We start from the raw sequence: 14,194 nt of genomic DNA, 5'->3' as shown, positions 1-14,194 counted from the left end.
GCAGCAGCATCAGCAACAGCAGCAATAGCAGCTGCATTTAGTAGCAACGGCAACAGCAGTAACGGCAACATCAGCAACGGCGGTAGTAGTCGTAACAGCAACAGCAGTAGTAGCAACAGCAATAGCAGTAGTAGTGACAGCAACAGCAGTAACAACAGCACCAGCAGTAATAACACCGGTAACAGCGGTAACAACGATAGCAGCAGCAACAACAGCATCAACAGCAGCAGCATCCTGGGCCAACCTTGGTTACCATAGTGACGTGAGAAGCCTGGTCCAGGTTCTCACTCACACACACACACACACACACACACACACACACTGCCCGCCATTGTTGTTTACCGTGTGTAACCCAGACCGACCCCCGCTAGCGGAAATTGGTTGGCTGGCAGGGGAGAGTAGCAGGGGTGAGGGGATGCAAGGTGAGGAGGGGGTGAGGGGATGCAAGGTGAGGAGGGGGCGAGGGAGAGAGGAAGGGGGATTGAAATCGTACAAGTGTTTATATTGTGTGCTGTGTTGCTGGCGAGAGAGAGAGAGAGAGAGAGAGAGAGAGAGAGAGAGAGAGAGAGAGAGAGAGAGAGAGAGAGAGAGAGAGAGAGAGAGAGATAAAGGTGTCTGTTATTGCAGACATTTTGCAAAACATAAATTCGCACAAAAAGAAATTATTAAAAAGTTTAGGGAAAAAAACAGAAGTTTTACAGTTTAAAGATATTAAAAGCCACGATTCTTCCTCTCTCTCTATCTCTCTCTCTCTCTCTCTCTCCTTCCCCTCGTCTTGGGTGCCACGAACACCGTCCTCTCAGCATCCTATTATTGGCCCAACATCCTGTGGACAGCGCCACTTAGTTCTTGCTGCCCTCAACACAATAATCAGCCTTAATGCGCTGTGCCACAAGGGCCAGACTGTTAGGTTAGCCACTCAAAGGAGATTTACCAGTAAGAACTACCTAATTGGAGCCATAACTGAGGACCAAGCCTCCTTGATCACTCCCGGATAACCCCTACTTCTGACTGACGACAGGTAGGGGATAGGTATGGTCTCTCTCTCTCTCTCTCTCTCTCTCTCTCTCTCTCTGTGTGTGTCTCTGTCTCGTGTAAATGAGGCATTGGTTCACCATTGCTTCCTTCTTACAGAAACGTTTCGCTCACTGGGGTACTGAGAAAAATGTACACAGAAGGAATATAAAATGCACAATACCGTGACTGGGAAAATACACAAATAATCGCACACAGGGAACTATGTGCGGATTGTGTATTTTGACTTGTTAATGGTCCAAATCGGATCGAAACGTCTTCATAAGTTTCATTCTGCTATGTGCGGGTTATCTGTGTACAGAGTACATGTCGGCTGCTCAAGGTCAAGGGTAGAAAGTGTGGATGGCCACAGTCTGGGAGAGAAATATCACGAACTGAGGCCACCTGATCGCTGTGTTTTGACTGGGTTATGTGTATTTAGCAGCGATCCTGAACAAGCTTGTACACTGGTCCATTTTTTTCTGGACGACTGTACAGGACGTGAGAATCAACACTGATTCCATAGATTTTCATTTGCCTCTGGAATTTTTTTTTTCTTGATGGCCAGCACTAGGCTTGATAACACAAGCAACACCAGCAACACTAGCAGTAACACTTAGCAACACCAGTAACACTAGCAACACCAACAACACTAGTGTTCAGTGCAACACTAGCAACACCAACAACACTAGCAACACTAGTTAGCAACACCAGGGTAGTAACACTATGATGTAACACTAGCAACACCAGCAACACTAGCAACACTAGTAACACTAGCAACACCAGCAACACCAGTAACACTAGCAACACTAGTAACACAAGCAACACCAGCAACACTAGCAACACTAGTAACACTAGCAACACCAGCAACACTAGCAACACTAGTAACACTAGCAACACTAGTAACACCAGCAACACCAGTAACACTAGCAACACTAGTAACACTAGCAACACCAGCAACACTAGCAACACCAACAACACTAGCAACACTAGTAACACTAGCAACACCAGTAACACTAGCAACACCAACAACACTAGCAACACTAGTAACACTAGCAACACCAGCAACACTAGCAACACCAACAACACTAGCAACACTAGTAACACTAGCAACACCAGCAACACTAGCAACACCAGTAACACTAGCAACACCAACAACACTAGCAACACCAGTAACACTAGCAACACCAACAACACTAGCAACACTAGTAACACAAGCAACACCAGCAACACTAGCAACACCAGCAACACTAGCAACACCAACAACACTAGCAACACCAGTAACACTAGCAACACCAACAACACTAGCAACACTAGTAACACAAGCAACACCAGCAACACTAGCAACACCAGTAACACTAGCAACACCAACAACACTAGCAACACCAGCAACACTAGCAACACCAACAACACTAGCAACACCAGTAACACTAGCAACACTAGTAACACAAGCAACACCATCTCTCTTTCACAATTTAACATCTGATATAAAGAAGACACGGAGAACCTCCAAGTTGATATAAACCAAGTCTTCCAGTGGGTTAATGATTATTATAAATTTCAGTTACCATGTTATGGAAATAAAAAGAAATAGGAGTACAAGACAAACTCAAACTACTCAATAAAGCATACGTTTAATGAGAGAGACCAGTGAGTGATAATGTAAGATGATGTCAAGTTCATAGAATACAACATTGTTGTTATTGCAACTGCAAGGAAAAAATAAGAGGTTGTATAATTATACAACAAGAGATGCCAAGGCAGTGGTGAAAATCTTTCAAGTCACTTGTTCCCTCTAGGCTGGAGTATTACTGTATGCTAACGGCGTCCTTCAGAGCGGGCGAAATCGCAGAGCTGGATAGTGTGGAGAGAACCTTCACAGTTCGTATATACTCAGTCAAGCAACTAAATTAATGGAAGTGACTGAAGTTACTCGATATGCACTCCTTATAATGTAGGAGAGAAAGATATATGATAACATATTCCTGAAAGATTCTGTAGGAATTGGCCGACATTGCAAGATACCTCCAGTAAAAATAAGAGAAAATCGATGAGCACAGTGAAAAAGAATTGAAAAAGTGTAAAGGGACCACGACTCTTTACTACCCTCCCTTCAGAGGTCTGTCTTTAAGAGGGAACTCGACAAATTACTCAAATCAGCTCCTGATCTGCAGGGCTGTGGTGCATACATGGGCTGTGGACGACGGGCACTAACAGCATGATCGATCCCAGCAACCAGGAAGTCTGGTCTGGGAACGGACCATGGGGGCAGTGACCTCCAAAGAGCGGCTTTAGGTAACTTACAGGTAACTCAATAAGATCGATAAAATCTTCGGCTGGAAGGGAAATACTAGTCTCATCAGAGACTTCTTGTCATAGGACGATCACTTACGTTGTAACGAAGTCAGATCAAAACTTGCTTTAACCCTTATTTAATATACTAGGTTAATAATTCCCCTGAATATGAAAGACAGATTGTAAGTAATAGTTTGGCAAGGTACTTAGCGAAGGCTCTCTTCAGTGCGTGGGGGCACTAGCAGGGTGCTTAGCGAGGACTCTCTCCAGTGTGTGGGAGCACTAGCAGGGTGCTTAGCGAGGACTCTCTCCAGTGTGTGGGAGCACTAGCAGGGTGCTTAGCGAGGACTCTCTCCAGTGTGTGGGAGCACTAGCAGGGTGCTTAGCGAGGACTCTCTCCAGTGTGTGGGAGCACTAGCAGGGTGCTTAGCGAGGACTCTCTCCAGTGTGTGGGAGCACTAGCAGGGTGCTTAGCGAGGACTCTCTCCAGTGTGTGGGAGCACTAGCAGGGTGCTTAGCGGTGACTCTCTCCAGTGTGTGGGAGCACTAGCAGGGTGCTTAGCGAGGACTCTCTCCAGTGTGTGAGAGCACTAGCAGGGTACTTAGCGATGACTCTCTCCAGTGTGTGGGAGCACTAGCAGGGTGCTTAGCGAGGACTCTCTCCAGCGTGTGGGAGCACTAGCAGGGTGCTTAGCGATGACTCTCTCCAGTGTGTGGGAGCACTAGCAGGGTGCTTAGCGAGGACTCTCTCCAGTGTGTGGGAGCACTAGCAGAGTACTTAGCGAGGACTCTCTCCAGTGTGTGGGAGCACTAGCAGGGTGCTTAGCGAGGACTCTCTCCAGTGTGTGTGAGCACGAGCAGGGTTCTTAGCGATGACTCTCTCCAGTGTGTGGGAGCACTAGCAGGGTGCTTAGCGAGGTCTCTCTCCAGTGTGTGGGAGCACTAGCAGGGTGCTTAACGAGGACTCTCTCCAGTGTGTGGGAGCACTAGCAGGGTGCTTAGCGAGGACTCTCTCCAGTGTGTGCGAGCACTAGCAGGGTGCTTAGCGAGGACTCTCTCCAGTGTGTGGGAGCACTAGCAGGGTGCTTAGCGAGGACTCTCTCCAGTGTGTGGGAACACTAGCAGGGTGCTTAGCGAGGACTCTCTCCAGTGTGTGCGAGCACTAGCAGGGTGCTTAGCGAGGACTCTCTCCAGTGTGTGGGAGCACTAGCAGGGTGCTTAGCGAGGACTCTCTCCAGTGTGTGGGAGCACTAGCAGGTGCTTAGCCAGGACTCTCTCCAGTGTGTGGGAGCACTAGCAGGGTGCTTAGCGAGGACACACTCCAGTGTGTGGGAACACTAGCAGGGTGCTTAGCGAGGACACGGTCCAGTGTGTGGGAGCACTAGCGGGTGCTTAGCGAGGACACACTCCAGTGTGTGGGAGCACTAGCGGGTGCTTAGCGAGGACACACTCCAGTGTGTGGGAACACTAGCAGGGTGCTTAGCGAGGACTCTCTCCAGTGTGTGGGAGCACTAGCAGGGTGCTTAGCGAGGACACACTCCAGTGTGTGGGAGCACTAGCAGGGCGCTTAGCGAGGACACACTCCAGTGTGTGGGAGCACTAGCGGGTGCTTAGCGAGGACACACTCCAGTGTGTGGGAACACTAGCAGGGTGCTTAGCGAGGACTCTCTCCAGTGTGTGGGAGCACTAGCAGGGTGCTTAGCGAGGACACACTCCAGTGTGTGGGAGCACTAGCAGGGTGCTTAGCGAGGACACACTCCAGTGTGTGGGAACACTAGCAGGGCGCTTAGCGAGGACACACTCCAGTGTGTGGGAGCACTAGCAGGGTGCTTAGCGAGGACACACTCCAGTGTGTGGGAACACTAGCAGGGTGCTTAGCGAGGACACACTCCAGTGTGTGGGAACACTAGCAGGGTGCTTAGCGAGGACACACTCCAGTGTGTGGGAACACTAGCAGGGAGCTTAGCGAGGACACACTCCAGTGTGTGGGAGCACTAGCTGGGTGCTTAGCGAGGACACACTCCAGTGTGTGGGAGCACTAGCAGGGTGCTTAGCGAGGACACACTCCAGTGTGTGGGAGCACTAGCAGGGTGCTTAGCGAGGACACACTCCAGTGTGTGGGAGCACTAGCAGGGTGCTTAGCGAGGACACACTCCAGTGTGTGGGAGCACTAGCAGGGTGCTTAGCGAGGACACACTCCAGTGTGTGGGAGCACTAGCAGGGTGCTTAGCGAGGACACACTCCAGTGTGTGGGAGCACTAGCAGGGTGCTTAGCGAGGACTCTCTCCAGTGTGTGGGAACACTAGCAGGGTGCTTAGCGAGGACACACTCCAGTGTGTGGGAACACTAGCAGGGTGCTTAGCGAGGACACACTCCAGTGTGTGGGAACACTAGCAGGGTGCTTAGCGAGGACTCTCTCCAGTGTGTGGGAACACTAGCGAACTTCAAGGAAAAAATATAATGTAACGTTTGTGCGTGTGTCTGTCTCTGTTTAATACTCTTTGTGTTCCCTTGGATAGAAAATTCAAGATCCACCCACCCACTTTTCCAATTATTCCTTTAGCACGCATTTTGTGCACTATTACACCATGATCGCACTCCCGCCTCCCACACTGAGTGTCCGTGGTTCGATCCCAGCAAGGGATCGAACCACCTGTTCTCCCGTTCATCTAGCAAGCAAGTAGGTACCTGGGTGTTAGTCGACTGGTGTGGGTCGCATCCTGGGGGACAAAGTTTAAGAACCCAATGAAAATAAGTCAGTCCTCGATGACACAGTGACTTTCTTGTGGTATCCTGGGTGCTAACCCCTGGGGTTAAAAATCCGAACAAAATCTGATCTCTCTCTCTCTTAACTGACATTTACATTCGGTGTGTCCTCCAGTGCGTCCGAGACCATGTCATAGTGGTCCAGTAGTTGTGAGGCAGGAGTGACCTGCTCTAAATTCATGCTGACCTGGATTTAATATTTCATTTATATTTTTATTTTTGCCAAATAAGAAATTAGTCCAGAGGATTAATTACTTAGATTTATATTTGTAATGGCATTATTTACGTTTAATAAATTCTCATTTTTATATATAATATTGATCAATGTAACTAGTGTGTTTGAAAACTTATTAGGAGAAATGGTTTGTAGATGAAATAGATTATATGAACCTGAAATGAATGGACTCGAGGTGTCACTTTCACTCTGAAGCGAGAGTGAGCGATAATGACGCCACTTCCCTCCCCCCTTATCCTCTTACCCCTTAATCACGAGGCGCGCCTTGCACCTGACACCTTGCCCCCCCCGTAGTAATTAGCGGCGTGCACGACAGGTGGGCTCTCAGGTGTGTGTGTGTATGTGTGTATGTGTGTGTGTGTGTGTGTGTGTGTGTGTGTGTGTGTGTGTGTGTGTGTGTGTGTGTGTGTGTGTGTGTGTGTGTGTGTGTGTGTGTGTATCGTTCTACTCACAATGTCTCGTTCAGGTCAACTTATTCTCTCATCGTACTGCTGGTACTGCTCCACACACACACACACACACACACACACACACCGCAGTGCAAAATACATGCAAGAACAGTTTATCAAACCCAATTGCACATATTGTTTTGGATCAACACAGAAAGCACGAACTGTCACGATCTAGTGCCAAGATTAGTTTTTGTTAAATATTTCGCCTGTTCTGCGAATTCTGAACACTGTAGAAATCTCCTCGTTGGTCGATGCATGGAGGGGATGAGGTGAGCTTACAGCAGCCTTTCTGAATGCTGGTTGCCTTGGACCAAACGTCCAGCGTTAGCTGGAGACCTGAGAATTGTACCAGTGTGGTACGATGAGCAAAATATTGCGTACCTTGTCCCAAGGTTCGTAGGTTCGAGTCTCCATCGGCTTAAGGTTAGTGTCTGTACTGGCCCATGCCTCGCATGGGCCAGTAGGCCTTCTACAGTGTTCCTCCATTCTAATGTTCTTATGACATTCCTCAGGTCACGTGCATCACATCTCACTCTCCGCCTATATATATAATGTCTTTCTACCTCTGTATGTTAGAAGTGATCAAGGTCCCAGGACCGAAACGTTTTCTAATAAATATGTTATAGTGTTTGCTTACGTGTCTTTCTAAACCAACTTGTCGGTATTTATTACCAAGGTTTATACCACATTATATATATATATATATATATATATATATATATATATATATCTATATATATCTATATATATATATATATATATATATATATATATTCAGAGTATAGTGGCTAATGTCAATATACATTCTTTGTTGTCCACTAATGTATGTACTTAAGATATATTATGCCATCCATAATTCCCTCTCCCCATATATCTCTCTCTTTCCTTTGTCTCCTATATATGTAATCCATGTTGTCCCCGCTCTGGGATGGAGATACATATCTTCATAAAAATTCCATTTCTTCAGTGTATTAGATTAGCTCTCCTGAGAGATGGCGATTCCCAAGTGATAGTAACTCCAGCTCTGCTGGAATGAAAACTTTGAAGGCGTCCTAGCTGCTCAACCCTTGCTGGAGTACCTGTCTATATCCTTCATTGCCCTATAATATGTATGAACATTATCCTCCGTGATGGAATATGACAAGAGAAACAGTGAGTTTGTTCCCACACTGCTGATGTATCTGATTTTGCTAAATAATAATAATAATAATAATAATAATAATAATAATAATAATAATAATAATAATAGAAAGGTCCACCCACGTTGCAACGCAAATCGACCCTCACTTTCAATTCCGGTCACATTCCTTTCGCTCTCCTGATCAATAACAATCTATGGTCCTCTACTGCTTCCCTCCCTGACACAACCATGAAAACAACATAACCCCCAGCCAGTTGTGTCCCGCTTCCAACTGCCTTAATCACCAAATGGTCTGCATTTCCTCCCTTATGGATCCCTGAGTAATTATGGTCCTTCGGGCAGCGAACATCCCTTGTGAGCCTCCTCAGGCAATCGAGCGTCTTGAAAGGATCTAATCGCCTAATGGAATACATGAAAGGATTTGTTATTGTTGGGTGCATAAAGAGAGCTCATTTCGCGTCAGCATTTGGTAAGTTTGCATCGATCTCGACGGCTGTCTGACCGTGTCAGAGGTTGTGATGATTCCTAATGTTGACATGTCATGGGCTGTCTGACGGTGTCAGCCGTATGGTGATTCATAGTGTTGACGCATCATAGGCTGTCTGACAGTATCAGCCTTAGTGATGATTCCTGATGCTGATATATCATGGGCTGTCTGACAGTATCAGTCTTATTGATGATTCCTGATGCTAACATATCATGGGGCTGTCTGGCGTTGCCGACCTTAGCGTTGATTCTGATGCTTCCCACAAGCGGTTTGTTCCATTTTTAACAGTTATTTCGTGTCGGTTTCCACACAGGAATATTAAATTGAAATCCGGAAAATAATATTCACAGCTGACCCTTCGAATGCAAAGTCTGAAGACTGCGCGCACGCAGACTAATGGAAACCCAAATACATATTTAGGCAACACTGACCTTTATTTTCTTACACAGTTTTACCACCATCCTCCAGGATACAAGGGTTTATACACCGAGAGTGTGTATGAACTGTATATACATTGAGGGTATATATGCTCTTGGGAGTCTGATTCCTTCCCAATAAAGTATTCTTGAATAGTGGTGTACAGACGACATTCAGGGTTAACGATTACCGTGCAACGATACGCATACGACCAGCTGTAACAGCCTGGTTGCTTAGGCCCTGATCGTGCATGAGACCTGGTGGGGGACCAAGTCTTAGGGGCGCTGACCCCCGAAAACGTCCTTCAAGTATCCAATCCTTCCTAGTTCATCCAACTCCTTCCCCTCATCAACCCCCTTACTCTCATCAACCCCTTTCCCCCTCATCAACCCCCTTACTCTCATCAACCCCATTCCCCTCATCAACCCCCCTTCCCCTCTTTTCCAAATTTCCTCAATCTTCATCAGGTTTTTAACCTGCCCATCTCCCATTCTTTCTCCCATCGTTTCCCCTTTGTTATTCCATGAATTTCCATCCCCTCATTCCCTCTTCATAATCGACATTGCAAGCAAAATCTGGAGAGATTACCTCTCCTCTACGAGCTCCCCCAACCGGTTGTGGAGACGGAAATCCCGTCTCCTCTACGAGCTCCTACAACCGGTTGAGGGGACGGGCCAGACAAAACCAATATGTCCAAGTTGTCATCTGAGGGGAGATGAAGTGTGAGAAGTGTCACGTGATGATGATGTGGGGGAGAAGGAAAGGTGACAAGAGATGGTGTGGAAGAAGAGAAGAGATGGTGAGGAGAAGAGATGGTGGGGAAAGAGAACAGATGGTGGGAAGAAGAGATGGTGGGGAGAAGAGAGGGTGAGGAAAGAGAACAGATGGTGGGAAGAAGAGATGGTGGGGAGAAGAGATGGTGAGGAGAAGAGATGGTGAGGAGAGAGAACAGTCCCAGCTGACATCAATGACATAGAAAGCTGCTTGTTATGCAGAGCATTTCGGGCAAATTAGGTCAGTTTTGTCTCAGGAAGCGACCCACACCAGTCGATTAACACCCAGGTACCTATTTTAAACTGATGGGTGAACAGGGACAGGGACAGCAGGGGTCTTATGGAAACACGTCCCCAATGTTTTCCAGCCGTACCGAAGGAGATTCGAACCCCGAACCTCAGTGTGTAAATCTGATTTTTATGCCTTGCGATACGCTTTGAATGTCTCTTCTGACTTGGCTTCACATCTTCAATGTTTATATGTGACCACATTAAAATTTCATGCCGCACCCTGTTATATGAATGTTGCACTGCGGTACAGGGAAGGGTCTGGGTATTGTGGGATACGGGGGATACCATTCTAGGATCTAGCAACGACCCAAAAAGTTTATTACAGATAGTTATTAAGAAGGCGATGCACGTAGAAGCGTTAGAAAACGATCGTCCTCCACACCCAGGGTAAACTCAACCAAATAAGGTGTCTGACTCAGACACCATAAGTGGTAAATTTATGGCATTTACTGAGAAGGCGCTTCGTCCACCGGGGACTTTAATCGACCCTGGCGGACGAAACAGATTTTTCAACAACTACCATAAACCGTATACTGTCGTACTTGTCGATATATAACATCACTGATATACAAAATATGGGCGTCGCCATAATTTCTTCATTATGGGGGAAAGTGTGGGATGCTAGTGGTGGCTGGGACATATTTTGAAGCAGAGTTATTACTATTAGTTGTAAAGGGTGTGGTAATACCCACAAACTATGGAAAAGAAAACGTCTCGCCACGAGTGGCACCTACAATCATAATACAAAGTGAGCTAAACAGGGTAATATAGACAGTGCAGGTGACCTGAAACAAGTGAAATGAGGCTGGAGGTACGTCACATGCCATTTGACGCTACTAATACTCTTTCTAGAATTATATTCAACTGACGTACCTCCAATCTCACTATTGTCATTAGGAGGAAGAGGAAAGATGCACTGGGGGGGGGGCTGAGAGGATATTTTTGGGGGGATGGGGGAAAGCAGAAGCCCACAAACCCCACTCCTCCTCCCCCCCCTCTTAACGCCGCCCCTGTATAAAAATAAGGTATGGCATCATCCACCGATAGTTTCTCCAACATTATTATTCCCCCGATGGACGTCTGGCGCGCCAGGCAACACATTCACTCTCACATTTCTTCCATTTAAAACAGTCTCTGGTGTACGAGAACTGTGGTACAAATAAGAATGAGTCTTGGGAGGTGTCGTGACTTCGCTGCTTTAATGAAACAAAAGTCATTGTTGTCCAGTGTACATGATCATGTTTTAATATTTTTTTTTTAAGAATGAAGTATTTAAATTTTGTATATAAAAGCTATATAAATGATTTTTAATAAGAAAATATGTTAGGATATTTTGTTAATTCTGGAGACAGCATCGGTGTAATAACGAAGTAATAACGAAGATATACAGGTGCAGAGCAAGGTTTTATTGGGTAGAGTTTCAGGAAGCTCTATACAGAGCTAAACGTTGTCTCAATTAGACCTTCTTCAGTAGCTGCCTTGACGTCGACTCTTAATAAACGTTCACTCCATTCTTACCTGCTAAGAAATATCCCCTCCATCCCTAATAAACGTTCCCTCTATCCCTAATAAATATCCGCTCCATCCCTACTCCAATAACAAATATTCCCATCATTTATACTCCACAACGTATTCACTTCTTCCTATGGCTGCCACATACAACCATCTTCCTCACTCCTTTATCCTGCTGGTTCAGATACGTATTCAGTGAATCGGTCACCTCAGGTTCACCCTCACCCGTGCAGAACCTAACATGTATCTTACATATACAGGGATATACAGCAGCTCAACACTTCTTACAATATCAGTGTTGCTTGGAGTGAGGTTACTCTCTTTCTCTCTAGTTGGTTTCCGGGGTCACCGTCCCCCAGACCCAGTGTCAGGACAAGCTTTCCGGCTGCTTTCCTGTTCGACCAGGCTCCTAGTTGCCAGAACTCAGCTCACTCAGCTTTCCCAAGCTCACCAACATCCCCGCCCGTCAAATATGTTTTAATGCAATTATTACATCTCACTTCTCTAGAAAAATCTCAACTAGTTAATTAATCCCGTCCTATAACAAAGATCTAACCCTCACAAAATGTTACATTATACATTTTGCGATCATATTACCTAATCAACTCTCGTCCATATCAGAGTATATATTTTCCAGCGAATATTGATGCATAGCTTTTCTCACCCTTTTAAACTGTTAAAATACTCACCAATTCACCTTATATATATTTCATACCAGAACCCTGCTAGCATGCATTACCAGATCTTAGTATATATAAACTATAGGCGAGTATGAATGTATCCCAGGGATCCAAGAGCTAGAGCCTAAGCTGTCAGTATAAGACGTCCACCTGCCTGGAGTCTACCTGGAGGTTATTCCGGGGATCAACGCCCCCGCGGCCCGGTCCACGACCAGGCCTCCCGGTGAATTAGGACCTGATCAATTAGGCTGTTACTGCTGGCCGCACGCAGTCCAACGTACGAACCACAGCCCGGCTGATTCGGCACTGACTTCAGGTATCTGTCCAGCTCTCTCTTGAAGGTGGCCAGGGGTTTATTGCTAATTCCCCTTATGCTTGGTGGGAGGCTGTTGAACAGTCTTGGGCCCCGGACACTTATGATGTTTTCTCTTAGTGTACCAATGGCGCCCCTACTTTTAATTGGGGGCATTTTGCATCGCCTGACCAGTCTTTTACTTTCGTAGGGAGTGATTTCTGTGTGCAGATTTGGGACCATTCCTTCCAGGATTTTCCAATTGTAGATTATGATATATCTCTCCCTCCTGCGTTCCAACGAGTACAAGTCAAGTGCTTCCAAGCGTTCCCAATAGTTAAGGTGCTTGACAGAACTTATACGTGCACTAAAGTATCTCTGTACACTCTCTAGAGCTGCAATTTCACCTGCTTTGAACGGAGATGTTAATGTACAGCAGTATTCCAGCCTAGAGAGAACAAGTGATTTGAAAAGGATCATCATTGGCTTGGCATCTCTCGTTTTGAACGTTCTCATTATCCATCCTATCATTTTCTTTGCACTTGTGATCGTGGCACTGTTGTGATCCTTGATTATTATTATAATCAAGGGGGAAGCGCTAAACCCGGAGGATTATACAGCGCCTGGGGGGGGATGTGGAAGGCATTCAGGCTTAATTCAGGGAACTGGAGCACAGATCCAATTCCCTAAATCAAGAGCCCCTCACCAACATCAAGGAACCTTCCTTGAGGGGTGTGATCCTTGAAAGTGAGATCCTCAGACATTACTACTCCCAGGTCTCTTACGTTAATTTGTTTCTTATATAAAGTAAATATGGTGTGTCGGAGAGTTAATAAAAATAAAGTTTTGAAGAGTGACAGGTATTTAATGTGATTATATTTATCCTATATAAACACTGGCGACGTGTATATATGCTCTTATATTTCGTTAGGATTTTTTTATTTGGGGAGGCGATGGATAACTCTTATGGGTTTAGCACTTTGGTATAAGTATAGTAATAATAATTCCCTCGGTATCAGGCCGGCGAGCAAGGCGCACATACGAGCAGCGAGGAGAATGCAAAATCTTCCCTTAGTTCTATCCCGATGATCAACGAAGCCAAAATGTCTATTTGCCCGCATTTGACACGTCAGATGTTGGCGAGGTAAAAATGATTTAGCCTCGTCTCAACGCGCATTTTCGTGGGTGGATGGAGCCGGCAGATGAAAGGATTGAGAATAGAGATGAGAGGGTGGGGAAAATGGGATTTTGTTTTTTTCAGTCAGCAAGCTTAAATACACCCGCAGTGTGCTGCTACTTTGTTCCACGAGATCACCATTATGGGAACAACTGACTGTTTTTTTCCGTGTCATGCACTCCATCACACTGGCTGGGTTACTACACATGCTAAAGGCTTGTACATCATCCTAGGCTGTCTAAGATACAAAAACTTAACACGGGAAAGAAGATGACGCCACATTGGTTTACGAAGGTAACCTCAATACGTACTACGTTTATGGGCCTTTCTGCACGCACAGGTAAATGTCACCCATCTCTGTACAAACATTATAGTATGCTGATATAAAATTATTATTAGTTTACCTTAATGGTGCGCCCAACACTCTTCTTCATGCTTAGGAGAGACCTCCCTCTCTCAGCTCTCACTCACCACACAGCAGCAGACTCTGCTCACCACTGCTCCGCAAAAGTATTCCCACTCTCCTTGGATGAAGTATTCCCACTCTCCTTGGATGAAGTATTCCCACTCTCCTTGGATGAAGTATCCCCACTCTCCTTGGATGAAGTATTCCCACTCTCCTTGGATGAAGTATTCCCACTCTCCTTGGATGAAGTATTCCC

Source organism: Cherax quadricarinatus, chromosome 15 (genome assembly GCF_038502225.1).
Source record: "Cherax quadricarinatus isolate ZL_2023a chromosome 15, ASM3850222v1, whole genome shotgun sequence".
Classification (NCBI taxonomy): domain Eukaryota; kingdom Metazoa; phylum Arthropoda; class Malacostraca; order Decapoda; family Parastacidae; genus Cherax; species Cherax quadricarinatus.
Note: the sequence above shows the minus strand (reverse complement) of the source record.